General features: G+C 46.4%; 1 protein-coding gene across 4 annotated transcripts in view; it reads right to left on the bottom strand.

The window, feature by feature from the left end:
• SRC (SRC proto-oncogene, non-receptor tyrosine kinase) overlaps positions 1-20,896 on the bottom strand; it is a 97,938-nt gene extending 77,042 nt beyond the window's left edge. For 2 of the 4 annotated variants that reach the window (XM_028735025.2, XM_028735026.2), the window contains exon 1: positions 19,784-20,893. The gene's annotated coding sequence lies outside the window, so the exon portion shown is untranslated. Of the gene's footprint in view, positions 1-19,783 lie in introns of all 4 variants that reach the window. The other 2 variants (XM_028735022.2, XM_028735024.2) reach the window with 2 other exon arrangements.
• Between the last annotated feature and the right edge of the window lie 902 nt (positions 20,897-21,798).

Here is a 21,798-nt window from a genome sequence, read left to right as displayed (position 1 = left end):
TCACTTACAGGTTTTAATATTTGGTTGGGAGCCACCCAGAGTGACTGCGGAAAGCCAGCCAGATGGGCGGGGCATAAATAACAGTATTATTATTATCATTATTATTATTATTACTATTGTTACTTAAAGTCTCACCCATGAAAGCTTACTCTACAGCACTACTGATTCACTGCTATGCCAAACTCTCCCCACTCAGCCATAGACCTGCAGCTTTTCAATTTCCAAACCAATCCCATCTTTGTAGCAAATCAATACGTTTGATAATTAGTTGCATATTGGACTTTTCCGTCCTGTGTTGCAACTAACAAAGCAGAATTACTGATGGCACAGAGGACAACTCCCAAGGTGGTCATATTAAGGTTTCTTCATAATATAAATTTCCAATAAGCAGTGTATCAATCTGTCAAAATCACCAGCTGTGAATGAAATCTGCTCCCTGGCATGGTTCATTGTGAAAAATGTAATCAAGAATAAGTTTACAAAACTTATCGTGGGTAAAAGCCTAACAAAAACAAAAGGCTCACTAAAGATCCAGCGTACCTAACACAGTGGGCTAGATTCTCCATTAAATAGCAACTTAGTTGTCTCACTATTTCAAGCATCCTGCATAAACACAGATACAAATTACCCCTTCATTGTTTCTGTCTTTGGTACTAGAAAGAGATTAGAAATCTCTCCCGGTTCTCACCTTTTACCTCCTTGATTGGTTGCTGAAATTTGCCAATGACCCATCTGTGTCTGGGTGCTTCCACAGTAGACTTTAGTGTGCAACAACCATGTTTTGCTTAGTTACCTATCATGAGGTATCCACACAATGCCATCTCCAGGTCATTGTCATCCTGTATTATCTTAAGACAAATGCACAATGCGCCAATCTAACCCTGCTCAAATTTGATTGGCAGTATTACCCTCAAACAGACAAAAGCTAGCGAACCAAGGGAACCCCTTCGCCCTAAGCCACCAGTTTAGAATCAAGGCTAATAGTTTCCATTTAGCGTTGTATCTGGACTCACTGCTGTGTGGGTGGCACCACGATATTACCCTGTCGCACAATTAATTACATACAATACAAATTCTTACTGGCAAGCATGACAAGTACTTGTTGATTAGCTCTAAATGCAGAGGTAGGAATTGCCAAGGTCACCCAGGAACCAAAGACGAAACCAGAATCTAAAGCTACAATCCTATGCACACTTACCTTGGAGAAAGCTCCATTGAATATGTGATTTACTTCTGAGTAAACATGCAAAGGACTGTGTTGTAGATCTTCCAAGCAGAGCCTTGATTTGCATGACCAAACATGTAATTAATTTTATTTATTTATTTATACCTCGCCCATCTGGTTCGGGTTCCTCAGCCACTCTGGGCAGCTTCCAATAGAATATTAAACATACGATAAAACATCAAACATTAAAAACTTCCCTAAACAGATGTCTTCTAAATGTCAGATAGTTGTTTATTTCCTTGACATCTGATGGGAGGGCGTTCCACAGGGAGGGTGCCACTACTGAAAAGGCCCTCTGCCTGGTTCCCTGTAACCTCAGTTCTCGCAGTGAGGGAACTGCCAGAAGGCCCTCGGAGCTGGACCTCAGTGTCCGGGCAGAACGTTGGCAAATTCACTTAATTTATGCTGCTAAATGAGTTGTTGAAGAAACAGTGTTTCTTTCCCTAATGAAGGGCCCCGGATACAGAATGCCTAGCTGTCACTTGATCCAGTCAGCAGTTCTGTACAAGTTGCTTACTTGTAAGGGAGCAGCATAATATTTTCCCCTAGTTCTTGCATCAAACCTCTATCTTTGTAAAGCAAAAGATTTCTCCTTGCTTTTGTACCTCGCAGGCTAAACACTCCAGAATGTTTAGTCTCAACTCTGAAGGGTAAATAGTGCAAGTCTGAAGTCATAGCCAGACCACTTTCCCCCACTGCAAGACAACACAGCCAACCTTGATCCATGTTCCACTCTAGGACTTCCTTTCTTGAGCGCTCCTATTAACCCCTGAATAAAATTGTTCACAATATGGAAAAGTTCGGCTCACACCTTTGCTATCCTCATATCAGCATTTGAATACTCTTCAATACAACTGTACCTTGGAAGCCGAATGCCTTGGCACTCAAACGTTTTGGTTCCCGAACACCGCAAACCTGGAAGTGGGTGTTCCAGTCTCCAAACGTCCAGCGCGGCTTCCGATTGGCTGCAGAAGCTTCCTTCAGCCAATCAGAAACCGTGCCTTGGTTTCTGAATGTTTTGGAAGTCAAACGGATTTCCGGAACGGATTCTGTTCGACTTCCAAGGTATGACTGTACTGGCAAGTGCAATGATAGCCTTTCACTCTACCCAGGACATATCCTGAGACTTTTGAAACTGCTTTTCTCGTTGTTGGTGTGAGGGGCGATCTATCATTAGGCAGAGTGAAGCGGCTGCCTCAGGCATCAGATGGCGGATGAGCAAACTGTTGGACGACTGAATTGTATGAATCACGTGGCCTGGCTTGCATCCCCTAAGCTAGCCTGCTACCCCTAGATGTGGGGTGTCACTGTCCCAAAACTAGTGTAACTAAAACAGGGGTGGTGAACCTTTGGGCCACATTTGGGCCTCCCAGCCTTCCCATTTAGCCTGCAAGGTCATTTCCCAAAAAGCCACACCCACCTGCTCCACACCTGCTGCCCTATGTGATACCAGGTGGGAGGCAGGTAGTGGTGCAGGCTGATCCCTGCCAAAAGCAGGATTGAACTCTCTGCGCATCAGCTGCAAGCCCATGAGCCAATTTTGATGATAGTTGATGCCATTATGATGCCACACAGATGTCCCTGCCCGCCTGCCTAAGTTGGCCTACAGGGTGATGGGTGATAAAAGATTGGCCCACTAGTACAAAAATGTTCTATACCCCTGTACTAAAATTTTTAAAAACAAAAAACTATTTGAAGGAACCTGAGAGTTGACCCTACAATTAGGGAGAGTTAGGCAGCTGCCTTGGGCAACTGACTTTAAAGAACATGAGAAGGTAGCAAAGTGTTAGCTGTTACTCTTGCATTTTCACTGCCTGGGAGGGGATGGAGATGTTTGTCAAGTTGCATGTCTCAGCTAACAAGCCTAGCCTTGGGTACTATCCACCGTGACTTTGGGAGGGTTGGTGCCATTTTCTGCTCCATCTCAGGTTACAAAATGGCTTTGGCTGACCCCAGTTGTCTGGTTGCCCTTGGAGATTGCAGGATGCCCAGTTTGAGGCTGTGCCGAGTTTAAATAATAAAATGAAGTGTGGAAGGTTGGAAAGCCTGGGGTAGGGTGGAGTGGGGGCTGTAACCAAGAGTTATGAACATATGCCTTGCATGTAGATATGTGCCAAATCAGTGTTCAAAACTCCCATTGTCCTAGGCAAGTTTTGCAACAGGGAATTTCATTAATGCGAGCTCTGGGTGCAGTACTGTGCCTAAGATTTCAGATTAAAACTGCTACTGCGAGAAGGAAATGAGGACCTTCTTCTGCCTCCCCACTTCCAGCCACTCTCTGAAGACAGGAGAAGGGACCCTCATAAGAATATTAGGGGCAGACGGGCAAGGACTAAACCATGTGAAAAATGAACGTAATATTTTAGCTACACTTCATTCATTTTCAGCTTTGTATTCTTGTTATAAAAAAAGCATGCCTAGACACTCCATTGCAATGCCCATAATCTAGGCTGAAGGTGCCATTTAGTTCCTAGTTTTCATATCTCAGTTTCTAAACACTGTGCCAAATGCGACCCAAGACACCTCCACTCTTAGGCTCTTGACCAGTAGAGCAGACTTGGCTGCCCTCCATGGCAGTGCATGGTGCAAAGGTCGAGGCAGGGGAGCTCTCAAGCAGGAAGGGGGGGGGAGGGCACAAATCATACTATGTCACTTTCTGAAGCAGCAGCTGAGGGGGCACAATAACAAAAAGATATCCCTTCCTGTAATTCAAGCACTGCCTGAAGCTACCTGCTCATAGCAGAAGCACGGTTTAGACCAGGGGTAGGCAAGCTTACCAAACGATGGGCCAGTCCATGCTCCGTCCATCAGAGGATGGGCCAGAGCATGTGTGCACACACGCTCTTCCAGCTCGGAGGAGTGCCCATGCGCAAACGCTATTTCTGGTGCTCCTCCGACCAAGATGTGCGCTGGAAATACAGTGGTACCTCAGGTTACAGACACTTCAGGTTACAGACTCCACTAACCCAGAATTAGTACCTTGGGTTAAGAACTTTGCTTCAGGATGAGAACAGAAATCGTGCCACAGCAGTGGGAGGCCCCATTAGCTAAAGTGGTACCTCAGATTAAGAACAGTTTCAGGTTAAGAACGGACCTCCAGAACAAATTAAGTTCTTAACCTGAGGTACCACTGTAGCATGTGCACATGTGCACAGGCACTTCTCTGTCCTGCACATGTGTGCACACGCTATTTCCAGTGCACATCTGGGTCAGAGAAGCACCCGTGCACAGGCGCCATCAACCCAGAAGTCGGTCCCCACACTGCGCAGGTAAGAGCGAGCAGCAGCAGGGGTTGCATGGGCCGGTGAGCTGCTACCGGCCCATGGGCCTTAGGTTGCCGACCCCTGGTTTAGACTAGGGACTTCCCACTTTGTAGCTGAGATGCCAGCCCTACTCAGAGCAGACCCGTTGAAATTAATGGACACGACTAACTTATGGTACATTAACTTCATCTGGGCTAGACTGAGTAGGACTAGCATTGGATGAGACAACCCTCAGGCTCTTAGCTGTTATGCTGAGAATCAGGTCCTGCAGGCACTCAAGATTTTGCTGCCCTGCTGCCGCCTCCCAGCAAGTGCACAGTGTTGCACTCAAAAGCTGGTGCTCAAGGAATATCCTTTCCCAGGTTTTCCTCGCAACTCCACCCCATCTCCCTTGCCTCCCCACAATTCATCTGACTGGGGTGCCTCTCAAGCAATCCTGGCAGCAGCTTCCCAAGACCTGAGAGGCCACCCACCAAGCAGATGATGACTGCAGCAGCAATCTGCAGGCACCTGAAGCCTATGCACAATCTGGAAGACAGAAACGCAGAACAGAACTTCTCCAGGCGGTGATTAGAATGCACGCTGTTCTTTTCATTTGCAACTCCCTTCCAGCGTCACACCTAAGGCAGCCCAGATGGCTCTGATAAGAAATTTATACCCCTCTCCTTTGGGTTCTGCAACTCTTAAGGACATCCGTGTGCCATGCCCAAGGAAGGAAAGTGAGAGACTTAGGACTCCCACTGCTTCTGATATCCATTTCAGATTCAGCAACTCTGGTGTAAGAACATAAGGAAAGTCTGCAGGATTAGGCCAATGGCCCATCTAGTCCAACATCCTGTTCTCACAGTAGCCGATGAGATGAAAAAAGTGGACTGAACCACAACATCAGAATGACTAGCCCAAAGCAAACATTATTTGTATTTCATGAGTTAGCAACATAGAGGGGGGAAGCAGTTTGTCATCAGCAACATGGTGAGGCATAAGCCAGGTATGGCCTCGCCTATTACTGGCATGCGCTACTGACAATGCACGATAGGATTGGTTCAAATCACCACGAGGGCAAGGCTATAGCTGCAGGGCCATAATGGTGCAGACTGACCTAATGACTTGTGTAACCTGGTGTTGAAGCTGGGCTTTTGATGCAAGGTCATCTGGTTAAGAACGAGAGAGAGAGAGAGAGAGAGAGAGAGAGAGAGTAAGAGGAAAGGGCTGTAGCTCATTTTCAGAGCATCTGCTTTGCACAGAGAAGGGCTTGGGTTCAACCCTCACCTTCGCCAGGTAGGGCTAGGAGAAACCATTGCCTGAAATCCTAGAGAGCCACTGGCAGTCATTGTGGACCTGGAGTAGCAGCATGATGCTTTTCAGAGGTTGTTGGGTCTCCAGCTCCTATAATTCCTGGCCATTGCCTGCACTGGCTGGGCTGAAGGGTGTTAGAAGTCCAGCATCATCTGTAGGGCATCTTGTTGGATAGCCCTGGTGTAGACAGTAGGGAGTTAGATGGACCAACTGTCTGGCTATGTATAAGGCTGCTACTCCGATGTTCCTAAGAGTTTGATTACAATTTAGTACTCTGAATACAGAAGATGAGAAAACTGTTTCCTTCAAAGTGTTATGAAATTAAGCTAATCTCAATCAGGCCTGACTTTCAAAAACCTGCTTCACTGCACCATTGTGCCCTTGAAATAATTTTGGTGGCCAGAGAATTACGGGAATCAATCCCTAAACACAGATACTTTTTTTTGCAAACTTAGGGGAGGTCTGTGCAAGTATGTCCAGAAACTGGCCAATGAGCAAAAGATAGCATTTACATGTCTTGCTCTGCCCACCTTTGCCTCTGACCCCACCCACTACTTGAATATGGCCCTTGAAAGATTTTCCAGAAGGGAATGTGGACCTTGGCTTCCCAACATTTTAAATGGTGATTTCAAATAAACAAAAACATTAAACTATCAGCCGAGGAGGCAGGATCAGCAATTAAAACTGGGGGGGGGGGGGGCATTATCCATATCCACCACATACGATGAGAACCTGCTGGAATAATGCAGTATTTGACAACCAGCAAAAAACAGCACAAGAGCCAACTGTACTTTGTGGAGGAAGGTGTTCCATAATATAGGTGGAGCCATCAAGAAGGCTCACTCTCTCTCTTGTCTCATTCATATACATTCTCATCCTAGGTAAGACAAGGAGAAGGACTTCTCCTTCTGATCTTAGGGAGCAGGCAGGATGATCCGCAAGGTATCCTGAACCAAAGCTATTTAGGACTTCAATAAAAGATAGTCATCCAAACTTTGTGCCCAGAAGCAAACAGGTAATCAGTGCAGATGTTGGTGGACTGAAGGTACTTTCTTTCACCTTTGGTGGACATGCCCAAAGATTAAGGCATTCTGGGAGATGATCTATAATGAAATGAAAAAGGTATTTACCGTATTTTTCGCTCTATAACACGCACCAGACCATAACACGCACATAGTTTTTAGAGGAGGAAAACAAGAAAAAAAATATTCTAAATGAAACAGTGGATGTATGATTTTTGTGGTTCATGCTGTGGCCACAGACATGTGATCTGACAGTGAGTTTGGAGTAGCCCAATGCAAAAATCCTGAGGATCCATGTGGATCCATGCTTTGTAACCACGTTTTTGCACCACTGCGACCCTAGGCAACAGTGGGTGCGTGATTTTTTTGGTGCAGGCTGTAGCCATGGACATGCTATGTTATCTGATGGTGAATTTGGGGTGACCCAGTGCAAAGATCCTGTGGATCCATGCTTATAAAAGTCCCTATTAAGGAAAAAACAGACAGGATATACAAAGTATGATTTCTTTTTTATTTACGGTATTTCTTTTTTGGCCACCTCTGTCACTGCAAACTTTGCTCTGTGCTTGCACACTTTTGGGCAATAGGGCATGTAACACACTTTTTTTCATCTGCCAAGATGTAGAAAATCAATTTTAATGTCCCTATATAAAATGCCTAGTGAAGCAGAAGGGTATTACATCAGCCACTGTATTAAGGCTAAACGTTTGAAGAACAGCTCTCTAGGGGGGGGGGGGACTAAATTCCATTTTCAATCAATTGTTATTGTGGCAGCAATTATCAGTGTATAGCGCACAATGAGGAAATGAACTTTAAAAAATATATATATAAAACATTCTCACGTTATACTTCTTCAAAGAAGAGTATTAGGCTTTTAATGAAGGGGAGAGGAGAGATGCTGTAATCCTCCTGGCTCAGGAGATTCTGATTTACCTGCCGCGTTAGAAAGTATAGATTAAGATATTTGATATAGTAAATCCAGAGATTTCCATGTCTCACTCTGCAATCCAGCCTGCTGTTACTTACGAGCAGGGAAGCAGGGTTTCTCTTCCAAACAAGCATACTGTCTCCCTCCAGCAGTACATTGCTTGGAGAAGCTGTAATTTGGAGGGGGCCTGGGGGCAGGGCTCTCTGCTTTTGGAAAAGAAATGAGAAACCTACCATTGTAAAGCAAAAGTCCCCTCCACCAAACCCAAGCCAGCCCTCTCTCTCTCTCTCTCTCCCACTTGCGTGTTTTTCGGCTGCCTGCGAGTCCCTAGAGCACGGAGAGGAGGAGGTGGTGGGCTGGAGCCTGCACGCAGTGTGACTATAGGAAAGAATTAGAAGGACTCGATCATTTCCTTAACCCTCTGCTTGCCAGGAGGGCAGGGGATTCCCTGCTCTTTGTTGAGTTTGAGCAAACGCAGCAACAGAAGCGGGTGGGCAGCAAGACCCTGAGGCAGAATGCAGGAAAGCAACAGCTTCCGCCTTCCCTCTTCCCTCCGCCCGCCCGCCCAATCTTATTTTTGCCTGATTTTTGCCTATTTTGCCCCTTCGCAGCTCCAGGGACCACACATTCGCTCAATAACACGCACAGACATTTCACCTTACTTTTTAGGAGAAAAAATCTGCGTGTTATAGAGCGAAATTTACGGTAAATATACCTTCCTGAAGAAACCAGAGGCCTTTCTTTTGGGCATAGTCGGCCAATTGGTGCCAAAGAAGGATAGAACTTTCTTTATGTATGCAACAACAGCAGCAAGAATACTTATTGCAAAGTATTGGAAGACACAAGATTTACCCACCCTGGAAGAGTGGCAGATGAAGGTGATGGACTATATGGAATTGGCAGAAATGACTGGCAGAATCCGAGACCAGGGAGAAGAGTTGGTGGAAGAAGATTGGAAGAAATTTAAAGACTACTTGCAGAAATACTGTAAAATTTATGAATGTTAAAATGATGTTGGATTGAAAATAAGTGGTATTGGTAACAAGGTTAATAAGAATATGCAAATATGGATTGATAATGGATGAAAATGCATAGTTATAATAGGTTAAGATATAGAGTTAAGATAAATGAAAGAGGGCAAGGATTTGCTGAATTGATTATGTAAATGGGAATACAAAAGGGGGAGGTGCGAGGAGGTCAAGGAAAACAAGCAAATGAACTTAAAGATATTGAAAAATGGATTTTTTCCTTTTTTAATTTTTTTTTTCTTAGCTGTTTGTTTTTTGAATTTTGTATTTTTACTTCTTTTTTCTTTTCTTCTCTTCTATGTTTTCTTTTTAGGATGTTAATTTCTGTTTTAATTCTTTTTATTCTGTAAACCTATGTTTTTTGTAAAACGCTAATAAATATCTTATAAAAAAAAAAAGGAATGTGATAAGTGTGCATACCCAACAACGTCATTGTGGTTGCATTCTGGACCAGGTGAAGCTTCCTAAGGTTTTCAAAAGTAGCCCCACGTTAGAGCATGTTGGAAGAACCCAGCTATGGCTTCCTTGTCTTGTTACCCAGGAGACTGTTGCTTGCTTCAGGTAACCAGGCAAATAGCTTTTTCCTAGTCTGGAAATAGTCCTACCAATAGCTGTACATTTGGAGCATCACAAACAGCACTCTCGGGAGCCAGTTTTTCAAAAACATTTCCTCAGATTGAGATACACTAAATCTCAACTTCATATTACTAAAGGGGAAGTTGATGACAACAGAGGTTTGAATAAATTTCCTAAGGGGAATGCACATCAGAGACAGAATTAGATCTCATAACTTCCCACTTCCCTGTCTTATGCTATGATCACACTTCGGATCACATGACCACAGTTTGATTTGTTTGCAGTTTTCCTCAAGTACATACGGTACCTCATTTAGCAATGGATAGCAAGCACACTGGTGAGACTCTGAACGGCAACAATGGCCTGATCTTTAAGGGTGCTAAGCAAAAATCTGAAGATTAGGGGACATTATGAGTTGGGTGGCTTGCCATATGGTGCCATAATGCTTCAAAATGCAAGGCAATAATTGTGTTTAGAGCCAAGATGAATATGGATCATTATATTAATCCTTCAAAACAAAAGGACATCCATTACAGAAATGGACTAGGCAGCAGTCGAGAGCAGACCATTTCAAGATGCTCCCACAGAGCTAAGCATAGGGTATGAATCTACAGTGGTATCTCGGGTTGAGTACTTAATTCATAACCTGAAACTGTTCTTAACCTGAAGCACCACTTTAGCTAATGGGGCCTCCTGCTGCCGCCACACCGCCAGAGCACTTATCCTGAAGCAAAGTTCTTAACCTGAAGCACTATTTCTGGGTTAGTGGAGTCTGTAACCTGAAGCGCATGTAACCCAAGGTACCACTGTATGCTCCTACATGGCAGGACCAGTTCAGCAAAGCATCTCCAAATCATCTGTGACATCCCAAATGGCGGACAACATTACATCACTTAGGCTAGGAAGTATTTGTGAACCAGCCCTAGGTGTATGAATTAGCTCCTAGAACTACCCTCTGCCCCCCAGAAAAATCAATTGATTAGCAATGTGCATTTCAAGAGATGGAAGAAGCTAAAGCAGATCCTAATAGCTGGGGTCCCCCCTCCCTTGAAATGTTGCTTACAATTTAGGAGTGGCTTTTCAAGTTGCTTCGCAGTGTTAAACAGATCTCCTTACACACACCTAGGGTACAGTACTTCCAAAAGGTACCCCTGACCGTTAGGTCCAGTTGCAGACAATTCTGGGGTTGCGCGCTCATCTCGCTCTATAGGCCAAGGGAGCCGGTGTTTGTCCACAGATAGCGGGTCATGTGGCCAGCATGACTAAGTCGCTTCTGGCGAACCAGAGCAGTGCACGGAAATGCCGTTTACCTTCCCGCTGGAGTGGTACCTATTTATCTACTTGCACTTGATGTGCTTTCGAACTGCTAGGTGGGCAGGAGCTGGGACTGAGCAACAGGAGCTCACCCCGTCGCAGGGATTCAAACTGCTGACCTTCCGATCGGCAAGCCCTAGGCTCTGTGGTTTAGACCACAGCGCCACCCACGTCCCTCTTGTGGAGTTGCCATGGTGGGGTTGGAGTGGGGGGTACACTAGATTTCCAGTTCTTTGAAAGCTTTGAAGGTTGCATCATAGGGTTCCAAGTCTCCATTACCTGTAACTATGGAGTGGGGAACACACTGGTAGGAGTTGATGGGAGTTATAGCCCAAAACGTCTACAGAATACCAGTTTAGAGAAGGCTGCTTTATTAATATCACTGACCATCAAATCATGAAAGGATGAGAAAAGAGTCACCTCTCCAGTCAGAAGCACCACCATATCTTCAGGCCTGAACGTCGCCAAGACCAATTTATCAAACCAGCAACATAAAATTGTGAATCTGCACTGCACCAGTTCAAGATACAAGTGAAGCGCTGCATGTTTGAAAGCTCCCCCAGTGCAAAAACACCCTGCACTTAATAAAAACTGAGTGTCAGGGAGATGGCTTCATACCCACAAGCTGCTTCCAGAAGTTCCGGGAAAGGCTTTCTGACTAACTCATTCTAGCAAGCAGTTCCAAATAGCTCATTTTAAATACACCCGCTGGACTACAGCCACTAGCTTAGAGGAATCAGAAGAGAGGTGCCGACTTTTCAAGGAAACTTGTGAAGGGTTTTAACACCAGCTGAAGCGAGAGATCATCAGGAGGCTTTCCAGCTAGGCTATGCAACAGGAGGCCAGAAGCATTGAGGAAGTGAGGTCACCTGAGATTCTCCACCAGATATAAAAGCGCCAGCTACAAACTGAGCTGTAAAGTAGGCAGTGCAGGAAACAATAGATCTTTAGATAGCCGTTCAAATTTCCTAAATTCATGCCAGAAATAAAATTTGAAGTGTAGACATTAGTAGAAGAGGCTTTAAAAATAGTGTGTGTGTTCCTTTAGAAGTCTATCAAAGGAAAGAGAGGCAGCTGGATTAAATCAGGTCACTTCAGGGAACTCAGCTTGTGTACTCCTCCCAAAAAGACTGGTGCTCATTAGCAAACCAATAATAAGTACTCAACCTAGGGTTTCCTGAATGACCAAGAAAGCCAATCTAATCTCCTCACACAAAATGCACCAGGGCAGTTTCCCAGCACAAATGAATGGGCACTGCACAACAGCACTTACTCCTACAGACTGCAGAAACTCAGGCAGGCAGAACTCAGAATCACCTCTCTCTCTGATAAATCTAGTTAAAATTGCTGCAATTCCAGATGTTCTCCCCTGCACTTCCTTCTCAAGCCCCTTCCCCCCCCCAAAAAAAATATTTGGCACAAATATATGGCATTGGCACAATAATAGCACATTAATGGTGGGTTTAGGTAAGGTAAAGGACCCCTGGATGGTTGAGTCCAGCCAAAAGTGGCTATGGGGTTGCGGTGCTCATCTCGCTTTCAGGCTGAGGGAGCAGGCTTTTGTCTACAGACAGCTTTCTGGGTCATGTGGCCAGCATGTGGCGCTACTGGTGCACAGAGGACCATGACAAGTGCCAGAGTGCACGGAAACGCTGTTTACCTTCCTGCCCCAGTGGTACCTATTTATCTACTTGCACTGGTGTGCTTTCGAACTGCTAGGTAGGCAGAAGCTGGGACAGAGCAACAGGAGATCACTCCGTTGCGGGGATTTGAACCACCAACCTTCCAGTCAGCAAACCCAAGAGTCTCAGTGGTTTAGTCCACAGTACCACCTGTGTCCCTATGGTGGGTTAATACTGGACCATCCACACATATTTCCTCTGTGTTAGTTGTTCTGCAGTGCTTTCCTAATTACTGCATCTGGAGGGGCACTCTTGCACTACGGTGCAACAAAAGCAGGACAAGATTTCAGCAGGAAGCTATGGGACATATATTGAAAATATTTAGCTTATGAAATTTTCATGCAGAACTGTAAACTGTAGACTGGAAATAAAACAGTTGTGACCACCCCAAAACCTTTGGAGTATGGAAAGTGGGGTTGCACAGAACCACCCTGATGCCATCATGAATGCACAATAAAAAGGATGCCTGGAGGGGATCCCCAGACCCTTCTACCAGTAACAATAGATGAGCATAAAACTGAAAGATAGGAAAGTTGATCAGCAGGCTGCATTCTGGTCCAAAAGGATGCACAACATCTGGACTGGGTCTGTTAGCTAGGAAGATGCTGAAAAGCTACATGTCAAACACAGCAAACTGCTCAGAGCCACTCCCACACACAGAGAGACACATTTAGGACTGAAGCATCATTTCATACCTCATCTAGTCCTAGAACAATAGAACACACAAGCGGTTCATTTCCTTCTTTATCTAGGAAATGTGTGCATTCCTTTTTGTACCTGTTCTTTCGAGCTGTGTTAGAAACTGAGATGTGAAAGCTGGGAGCTAAATGGCACCTTAAACCTAGGTTATGAACGCAACAACGGAACGTCTGGGCACGCTTTTTTATAATGAGAATACAAAGCTGAAAATGAATGAACTGCAGCTAAAATATTATGTTCATTTTTCACATGGTCTAGTCCTTCCCCTGCCCACCCCCCTAATATTCTTAAGAGAGTCTCTTCTCCAGTCTTCAGAGAGTAGCTGGAAGTGGGGAGGCAGAAAAAGGTCCTCCTTTCCTTCCACTCTGCAGTTTTAATCCGAAATCTTAGGTGCAGGACTGCATCCAGAGCTCAGGAACTGCTCACACTAATGAAATTCCATGTCGCAAAATGCGCCTAGAATGGGAGTTTTTAATGCTGCTTTTGAGCACCCAAATGATTTATATTTAATACCCAGTGGTGTGTATGTGTGTATGCCTTATCCCTTCCTGTTCAGGAGAAGATGTGAATAGTGATAACTAGGACATGTGATTCATTGTTTTCGATGGGTACCTCTAGGCAACTGCCAGGTCATCCCTTGATGGAGGGGAATTCCAGACTTCACCCATGAGCAAGTCACCAGTGACTTTCCAATGACCTGTTACTTCCAAGTTCCATGTCAGAATTATATTTCACTGGGTTTTCAACCTCAATCAAGTGGTTTGCAACATATTTTATCATTCCTAAACAGCACCCAACTTTGTTACTGAAGAAACCGATGTTTCTAGAATGCTCAGAATGAAAACTGTTTTGATTGGGACAATTAACTTCCTGTTCCGTGTGTTCCATGTTTGAAGAATCACTTTCACATCTATTCCAGACTGAAGATGCACATGCACCTAGGTGTGCACTCATCTCTGGGAAAGTATGGACCACGAAGCATGCAATTATGCCAACCACTATCCATCATTAACCCGGCTTTCAATTTACATGACAGTTTTATGGGTCTAAGATGTACAGCTAAGATTCAGACTACCAAAACAATAGTCAACATGCTTACAGAATTCTTCAGGGCAGAAAAAGTGAATCATTTCCCTGCTGTTAAGCCAGTTTCATTTCATATTAGATATCCATCTGTCTTCACTTCCCCCACCCAAAAATGGAAGAACTGATCTCTAGATCAAAAGAGGCCAACTAGTAATACTTTCTAACGAAAGCAGCAAACATTTTCTAATTCTAGCAATGATTTGTACTGCCTCTCAATCTAAGTTTCCCCCCTTTAAAACCAATCAGTTGAACAATGGAAGAGTTTACCCTGGAAGATGTTGATAAGCCTTATCCCACATGGTTTTGAAAGAAGAGAAATAATTCAAGTCAAGTGAAGAGTATCCTACCATGGCAGGACTTGCTCCAGATGAGGGTCTGGTGCTGATAATGCCAAGGTTGCAGGTTTGATCCTCCTAAGGAACAGCTGCATATTCCTGCATTGCAGGGGGTTGGACTAGATGATCTTCAGAGTCCCTTCAATCTATACAATTCTATGATTCTATGATCTGGAGGGCTACAAATTCCCCACTCCTGCTCTTGTCTACTGAAAAGCATGCTACTGTATATCACAATAGTGTGTATTAGGATTATTAGAATCTCAATAATAATAATAATAATAAAATTTATTTGTATCCTTCCCTCCCCAGCCAAAGCCGGGCTCAGAGTGGCTAACAACAGGTAAAAATAGCATAGTGTACTAAAAATCGCAGTGTCAATTAATTAAAATACATTCTAGAATCAATTCAGAATCAAATTAATGGCAATCATTGGGTTAGAGTTCTACGAAGATTACAGAAGGAGAGAGGGGGTCAGACTGTGTCAAAGGCCTGGCGGAACAGCTCCATCTTGCAGGCCCTGCGGAAAGATGTCAAGTCTCTTGTGACAGAGCGTTCCACCAGATTGGGGCCACAGCTGAAAAAGCCCTGGCTCTGGTTGAGGCCAGTCTAACCTCCCTGTGGCCCGGGATCTCCAAGATGTTTTTATTTGAAGACCGTAAGGTCCTCTGTGGGACATACACACTTTACTGTACAGTTTACACGCTTTACTGTATAATTCCCTGCTGGCAACAGAATGGCCCTAAAAGAGCTATGAAAGAGCTAGCCTGGTTTAAAACTGAAAGGAAGGAACCAGCACTCCCTGACTTATTACAGCTGGAAGAGATGCTTCACCACAAGAGTCATTTTCACTTGCCTTTCAAGCGTCTTGGAAAACTAGCCGAGTAGCTGACTGATGCTGCTCATCGCTCATCTCATAAGGGGACAGTTTTGGCCTATACTTTTTCCTCTTTCTTTTTAAGGGGGGGGGGATCTTAAGGCGTTCACCAATACATACTCCTTGGCAACCAAGTCATGACTCCCATGCCCAAGAGAGCCCTCACTGATTAGACATGGCAGGGTTTTCAGCTTACTTGACAACAGTGACGGCTGCAACCCACCAGTGGTGCAAAAGGATGGGAGGTCAACAGTAGGTGGCGCCAAAGCCAATGAGAGACAGAACCAGCTAATTCTGGTATTATCCTCCTCCCTGCGGAGTTCTTCAACTGCAACATTGAGACTGAGGAGGAGGAGACTGGTAGAGGTGCCACCCCTGGATTGGTGGAAAGTAAGGAGGTAGACAGATGGGACGCGGGTGGCGCTGTGGGTAAAACCTCAGTGCCTAGGACTTGCCGATCGTATGGTCGGCGGTTCAAATCCCCGCGGCGGGGTGAGCTCCCGTCGTTCGGTCCCAGCTCCTGCCCACCTAGCAGTTCGAAAGCACTCCTAAGTGCAAGTAGATAAATGGGGACCGCTTTATAGTGGGAAGGTAAACGGTATTTGCATGTACGGCGCTAGCGCTGGCTCACCAGCTGCAGCTTCGTCACGCTGGCCACGTGACCCGGAAGTGTCTTCGGACGGCGCCGGCTCACGGCCTCTAGAGCGAGATGAGCACACAACCCCAGAGTCGGACACGACTGGCCCGTACGGGCAGGGGTACCTTTACCTTTACTAAGGAGGTAGACAGCCGGGGGGCGGGAATAGATGAGGTTGGTGGGGCAATGTCCCATTCATCTTGATGGGCAAGCCGCCTCTGCTTAACAATTGCCCAATGGCGCTCCAGGATTCTGAAGACTCTCAGGCATGGCACCCTTAATGGGTCTCCCTAGCCTGGAAGAGGGAAGGCATACAAACTGAAAACGGTCATAGGTTTCCACATCCTGGATACTCTGAGTGAAGTAAAAATGGGAAGGGATGTGGACCCTCTTCTGGATCTTGCGCCCTGGCAAATGCCCAACCTTGGCAGCCTCTGAAGCTAGGCCTACAGACTCATGAAGCGCAATGCTTATCAAAAAAGCCAACACACATACTCATCTGTGAGCCAGATTAAGAGCAGGATCAGACCCTGGCAGGTGTGTGCATGCATGTGAGTCAGTCCTTGGTGTTGGGAACTCTCATGTCTATCATGGAATGGCAGCAGCACAGGTAAGGAGGAGCCTGGTGGCACCTTAAAAAGGGACTACAGATTCATTGCAATGAGCAGTGTAAAAATTATAGGGGGTTAGCCTTATGCCACCCAAAAATGTGGGAGTCTCCAAGGGGTCTTGTCACTCTAATTGTATGTTTATTCCTGTTCGTTTGTTTTAAAAAAGCACTCCTAGCTTTCAGTTCTTTCCCATATGCTGGATGTGGGGCAGCTGACATTGCATCAGAAGTGGATTGGCAGCAAATTCAGGACAGGCAAAAAGGGAAAATATTCCACACACATTCCATAATTACCTTGTGGAATTCACTGACATGAATGATGGCCATGGCCCTTGGGGAATGCTGTGGTTCAGTAGTACAGCATCCGTTTTACATGGAGAAGGTCCCAGGTTCAATCCCTGGCAATTCCCAGTAGGACTGGGAATGTCCCGACTGATAACTCCATAGAGCGGCTGCCAATCAGTGCAGGCAATACTGATCAATGGTATAAGGCGGATAAGGGGATAAGGGAACCTGTGACCCTCCAGATGATGCCAGGAGCATCAATGAAAGTCTTAGGAGATGCCTTGGGCCCACGGGCACAGGGTTGGTGACCGCAGATCTATATGGCACAGTATGTTATGCCAATCTAGGCCCCCAACAATGAGAGGAGAGGAGCAACAGCCAGAAAGACTGCAAAGCAGGCAAACTTTTGCCATCTCTCTGCATTTATTGCTGCTCTCCTTGCAAGGAAAGGAGAAGGACCAGATCATCCTTGGAGGACCCATTCCCCACTGATTGGCAGCTGCTGAACTTGTGGCCAAGACTTCTGGCTGTAGGTAGGGAGATTTTAAATATATATATCCTGGGTTGACATGGCTGCCTTCTGGGCTAGGGAAGGGTGCATATCAGTGTTTGAGTTTTGCTTTTTATTTACTGGTAAGTGGGTGAGAATATCATTTTGTCTGGGTTTTTTGTTAGTGTGTTGTCAATGCTGTTATCCCTGTTATTGTGGCAGGGCTGCTTTTTTATAAGCTGTATGGAATGTCAATGATCTATATGATTTTTAAAAAAACTTTATAAAGTATTTCAATATGTGTTCTTCAATGCTTAGTTACTTGGAGACCTTTCAGATGACAAGTGACTACTAGGTTTAATAAATAACGATGATGATTAATAGCAATAACAGTATTAACAATATTATATACTACTGAATGCCAGGAGCTGCCAGGAGAGGGTCTGTTGCCTTCATGCTCTGCTTCTAAGCTTCCCAGGGACATCTGGCTGACTGTAGTTGGAAGGAGGGTGTTGGATGACCCTAATCAGAGCAGAGATCCATCAAGACATTCTTCCTCCTTCCTATTGTGTATTTCACATGCACACATCAAGTGCCAGCATGTAAGTCACCCAAAAATACTGGTTGGATTTGAGCTTGCTTGAATGCATTTGCTTCCAACCAGATTTTGCTATTCCCCACCTGTCTTTCTGCTGCAGCTCTTCGCCACATGCCATCTCACATGCCAGGGGTTCCCTGGCCTTCAGGTGAGGCTTTACATGGGTTCCCAGAGGCTGCAAAGAGGAGGAGGAGGTTGCACAAGACTTAATCCAAGGGACCCTTCATTATATTCACCCTTAGCATTTATGCAGCACATTCCACTGGTGTGAAGCACTTCCCGTAACATCATGTCACAGCAAGACTTCAAACAAACCCTGTAAGCTTGGTCTAGGATCTTCTCCGTATGCCTGCTGAGACAAGCAAGGGACTTGACCAAGGTGAGTTTGTGACACGAGATAAAACGGACAGAAATATGTCCTGATTTGCACTGGACACTCCGTGCATTGCACTCCAAGCAAGTTTGAAGGGAGAAGAAGATCCTGCAGTGGGAGAACACACAACTTTAAGGCACACAAGAGCCCCCAAGAGAACAACAAGGGCACCTGAAGCCTTGCTAGTGACAAAAAAAAGGCACTCCTACAGAGGACATCCTCGCTCCACTCGCACAGAACATACCAGTTTGCTCTTTTCTCTGGCAGCTACTAAGGAGTTAACTCCGCTCCCCTCTCGAATTCTTTGCAATTTTTCAGAGTAGCGCGCGCGCACACACACCGTTTTGCCCTTCTCACTTAAAGGTCTTCGGGAAGATTGCCCAACCTCCGCTCCTGGAGAATGACGGACGTCGCCTTTATGTGACAATAAACTGGGTTGCCTCACATTGCATCCGCCGGCTTCACGCCGCGCGCGCGCGCGCGCACACACACACACACACAATAAAAACAGCAGCGAGAAGTTACGAGGCGGTGATCTCCCCATCTATTAGTTAATTAAGTAGCACCCCAATTTTGCACGAGATTAAATCCTGCCAGGCTGCCACCAGTTTTAAGGCGTGACCAGGTTAAAGAAAAGCGTTGTAGGCGTGCTCCTAGAACGATACTGCCACAACATAAACACAAACACTCGTACTCTCTCGCCCCCCTGAAAATGAATATTTTACCAATAGCAAATTAAAAAATAAAAGGAGCTGGACTGGAAAAACCATCGAAGCGGGCATGATAAATATTTCATATTTTGGCCTAGATACAGCTCCCAGATTACGCCTCTCCCCCACCTTATTCCTTTGCCCAAGAGATTGGGTTGAATATATACTACGAGAGTGGGAGTGTGTGGGAGTGGGCTGGGGGGGAGAGAAAGTACAGTCCTAGATTAGGGAGCGAGCGGCGCATCATACCCGCCGAAGCAGACGGAGAATCATAACAAAAGAAAGTGTATCGGAACCAAGTCGCGCACAACACGACCCGGGGAAAGACGCTTAGCTTCCTTTCCGGGCGGTTTCGACCTTCCACGCGCCCCTCCCCAAACAAAAGCCCAAACCGAGCAAGCAGAACCATCACAACTCGTATCAGGAGACACCTTTCGTTGCCTCCTTTAAAAAGCAGAAAAGACTCGGGACTTAATCCATCTGTGCCACTCGCAGGGAATGATTGCTGCCTTTATCAAAAGAAATCGAGGGGTTCAGGGGGAGCAGCAATAATGTTTGCTGGTCCTGCGGCTTTGATTTTCGCGTGCAGTCTCCCTCCTCCTCCTCTCTCCAAGAACAGGATATTAACAAAGCTCGCTTAGTCAGTTGCAACCAAGGCTGAGTTAGTCAAGATCACGCCCGGCCGGAGACGCCGGGATATTAAGCCCAGCAGTCCAATCCCCTCCCCGCAGCACCCGGCAGACACTTACCTTCCTTTTATTTCCTCTCTCTTTCAACTCTCCTGGTGGCAAGAGAGAATCGCGGGGGCCAGATGGAGACGCCTGGCTTCCTTCCTTCGCCCCGTCTCCTCCTTCTCCTCCTCCCAGCCACGGGAACCGGCCAGATCTTCAGCGGGGCCAAGCAGGGAGCAAACAAATGAATCGATGGCTCCGATTAAAATAAAAAGGCGGGCGGGGGGCGGGATCGCAGAGAGGCGAGACGGCGCGCAAAGGCAGGACCCGGAGAGCTTAGGCGCTGGCTAGCCGGCGCGCTCCGGAGTTCCTCTCGCACATATAGCTTGGAAAGAGCCGCGATGGAAGAGAAACCAAGGCGCTCGCTTTGTGTGGAGCGAGCCAGTGAATGGGAGGGAGGATGCGTGTGTGTGTGCGCGCGCCGGAAGCGCGCTCTCGCGCTCGCTCTCTCTTTCCAGAGAGGCGTGCGCCTTTACAGAACCGGTCTCCTGATGCCTTTGCCCCACAGCAACCTTTCCCGGTGCGCAGATGGCTGGAGACCAGCAACTGGCTGGAGAGGGATGGTGAACTTGGAGCGCTTTCGAGAAGTGAGGTCAGCAGCCGAGGTACACGCCCGCCTGCGCCTCCGACACCGTCTCCTCTCTCTCCGCCCCCACCTCGCGCCAGAGATCCCTCAAGCTCTTCTCCGGCAGAAGCATCCAGCAAGGAATCCAAAGCTTCGTCGCCACCAGCGCCACTCCTTAGGCCCGTCCCCGTGGCACCGGGCGCCCTGGCGTCGACGCGCTACGCTAGGAGAGTCTCTCCAAACGCAGCGGCTGCCACCACCGTCAGCCTCGACTGCCTTGTTTTATACAGTATTTCATTTCTCTTTCTCTCGGTTTCTTTTTCCTCCTCCCCTTTCCAAAAAAGGAATATGGCAGCGGGGCCGGAAGCGGCTTTTAAGGAGGGAGGGGAACTCCCCCGCCTTCCTTCGCTAGCTGCCGCCTCCTCCTCGCCTCCACCTCCATCATCATCATCATCATCATCACCGGGGATCATCCACCCGCTTAGTTTTTCTTAAAGAGGCGACGGGAACAACAACAAAAAATGGAGCCCGCGGTGGCTCTGCCTGCCTGCCGGGGGAGTTGAGTTGGAGAGGGTATGGCGTAGTTGTGAGCAAAGGCGTGACGTCCGCAAGCAGAGAACTGACGTCGTGGGTGTCTTTTTTCGGCTCGGCCAGCGCTTGGAGAAGGCTTGGCTCGAGGGGGGTGGTGGACTTTTAGGCAGGGATCTGAACAGGCTTCGAGGTTCCGCAGCGCCAAGAATTACGCAGACAAGATCTCAGCTTGCCTTGTGGGGTGGTCGGCCCTGGTTCCCAGTTGTTCCCCCTTCTTGCGCGATGGGCTAAGCTGCAACCAAGCAGCCCAGGTCCGTTTACTCGGAAGTAAATCCCACTGATGGGTTTATTTCTAGGGAAGTATTTCTAGGATGGCAGCTGTGAAGCCTGACCCCCGCCCCATACTTGTTTATACTGAAGTCCCCATGCATGAGTGAAATAGAAGTTTTCTGCCAGTTATGTGTGCATAGGACTCAGAGGTGTGGTGGTGAATTCATGCCTCCACAGCCACGCCTCTTTAAAAGTTCTCTAAGAGGTATAAGCAACCTGGGAACTTCCAGGTGTGATTGGGCTACAACTCCTATGTTCCTTGACAGTTGCTGATGCTATTGGGGGTGCTGGGAGTTGGAGTTTAACAACTTCTGGAGAGCCATAGGCTAGAATCATAGAATTGTAGAGTTGGAAGGGACCACAAGATTCATTTAGTCCAACCCGCTGCAATGCAGGAATGCTCAAACCCACCCTGAGATTAAGAATCTCATGCTCTTCCAACCAAGCTGTTCCCCATTTGATTTTTATAGTTCTGTAACTATAGAACTATAGTTCTATAATGCTCTATAACAAAAATGACCTTTCTAAATTAAAAAAACAAACCAATGCAAACATTATTGCTTCAATAGCAAGCCCCCTTGCATAACACACAGCCTGATGAAGATCT

Source organism: Podarcis muralis, chromosome 5, assembly GCF_964188315.1.
Source record: "Podarcis muralis chromosome 5, rPodMur119.hap1.1, whole genome shotgun sequence".
Lineage (NCBI taxonomy): Eukaryota > Metazoa > Chordata > Lepidosauria > Squamata > Lacertidae > Podarcis > Podarcis muralis.
This window is presented reverse-complemented; position numbering and strand designations above follow the sequence as displayed.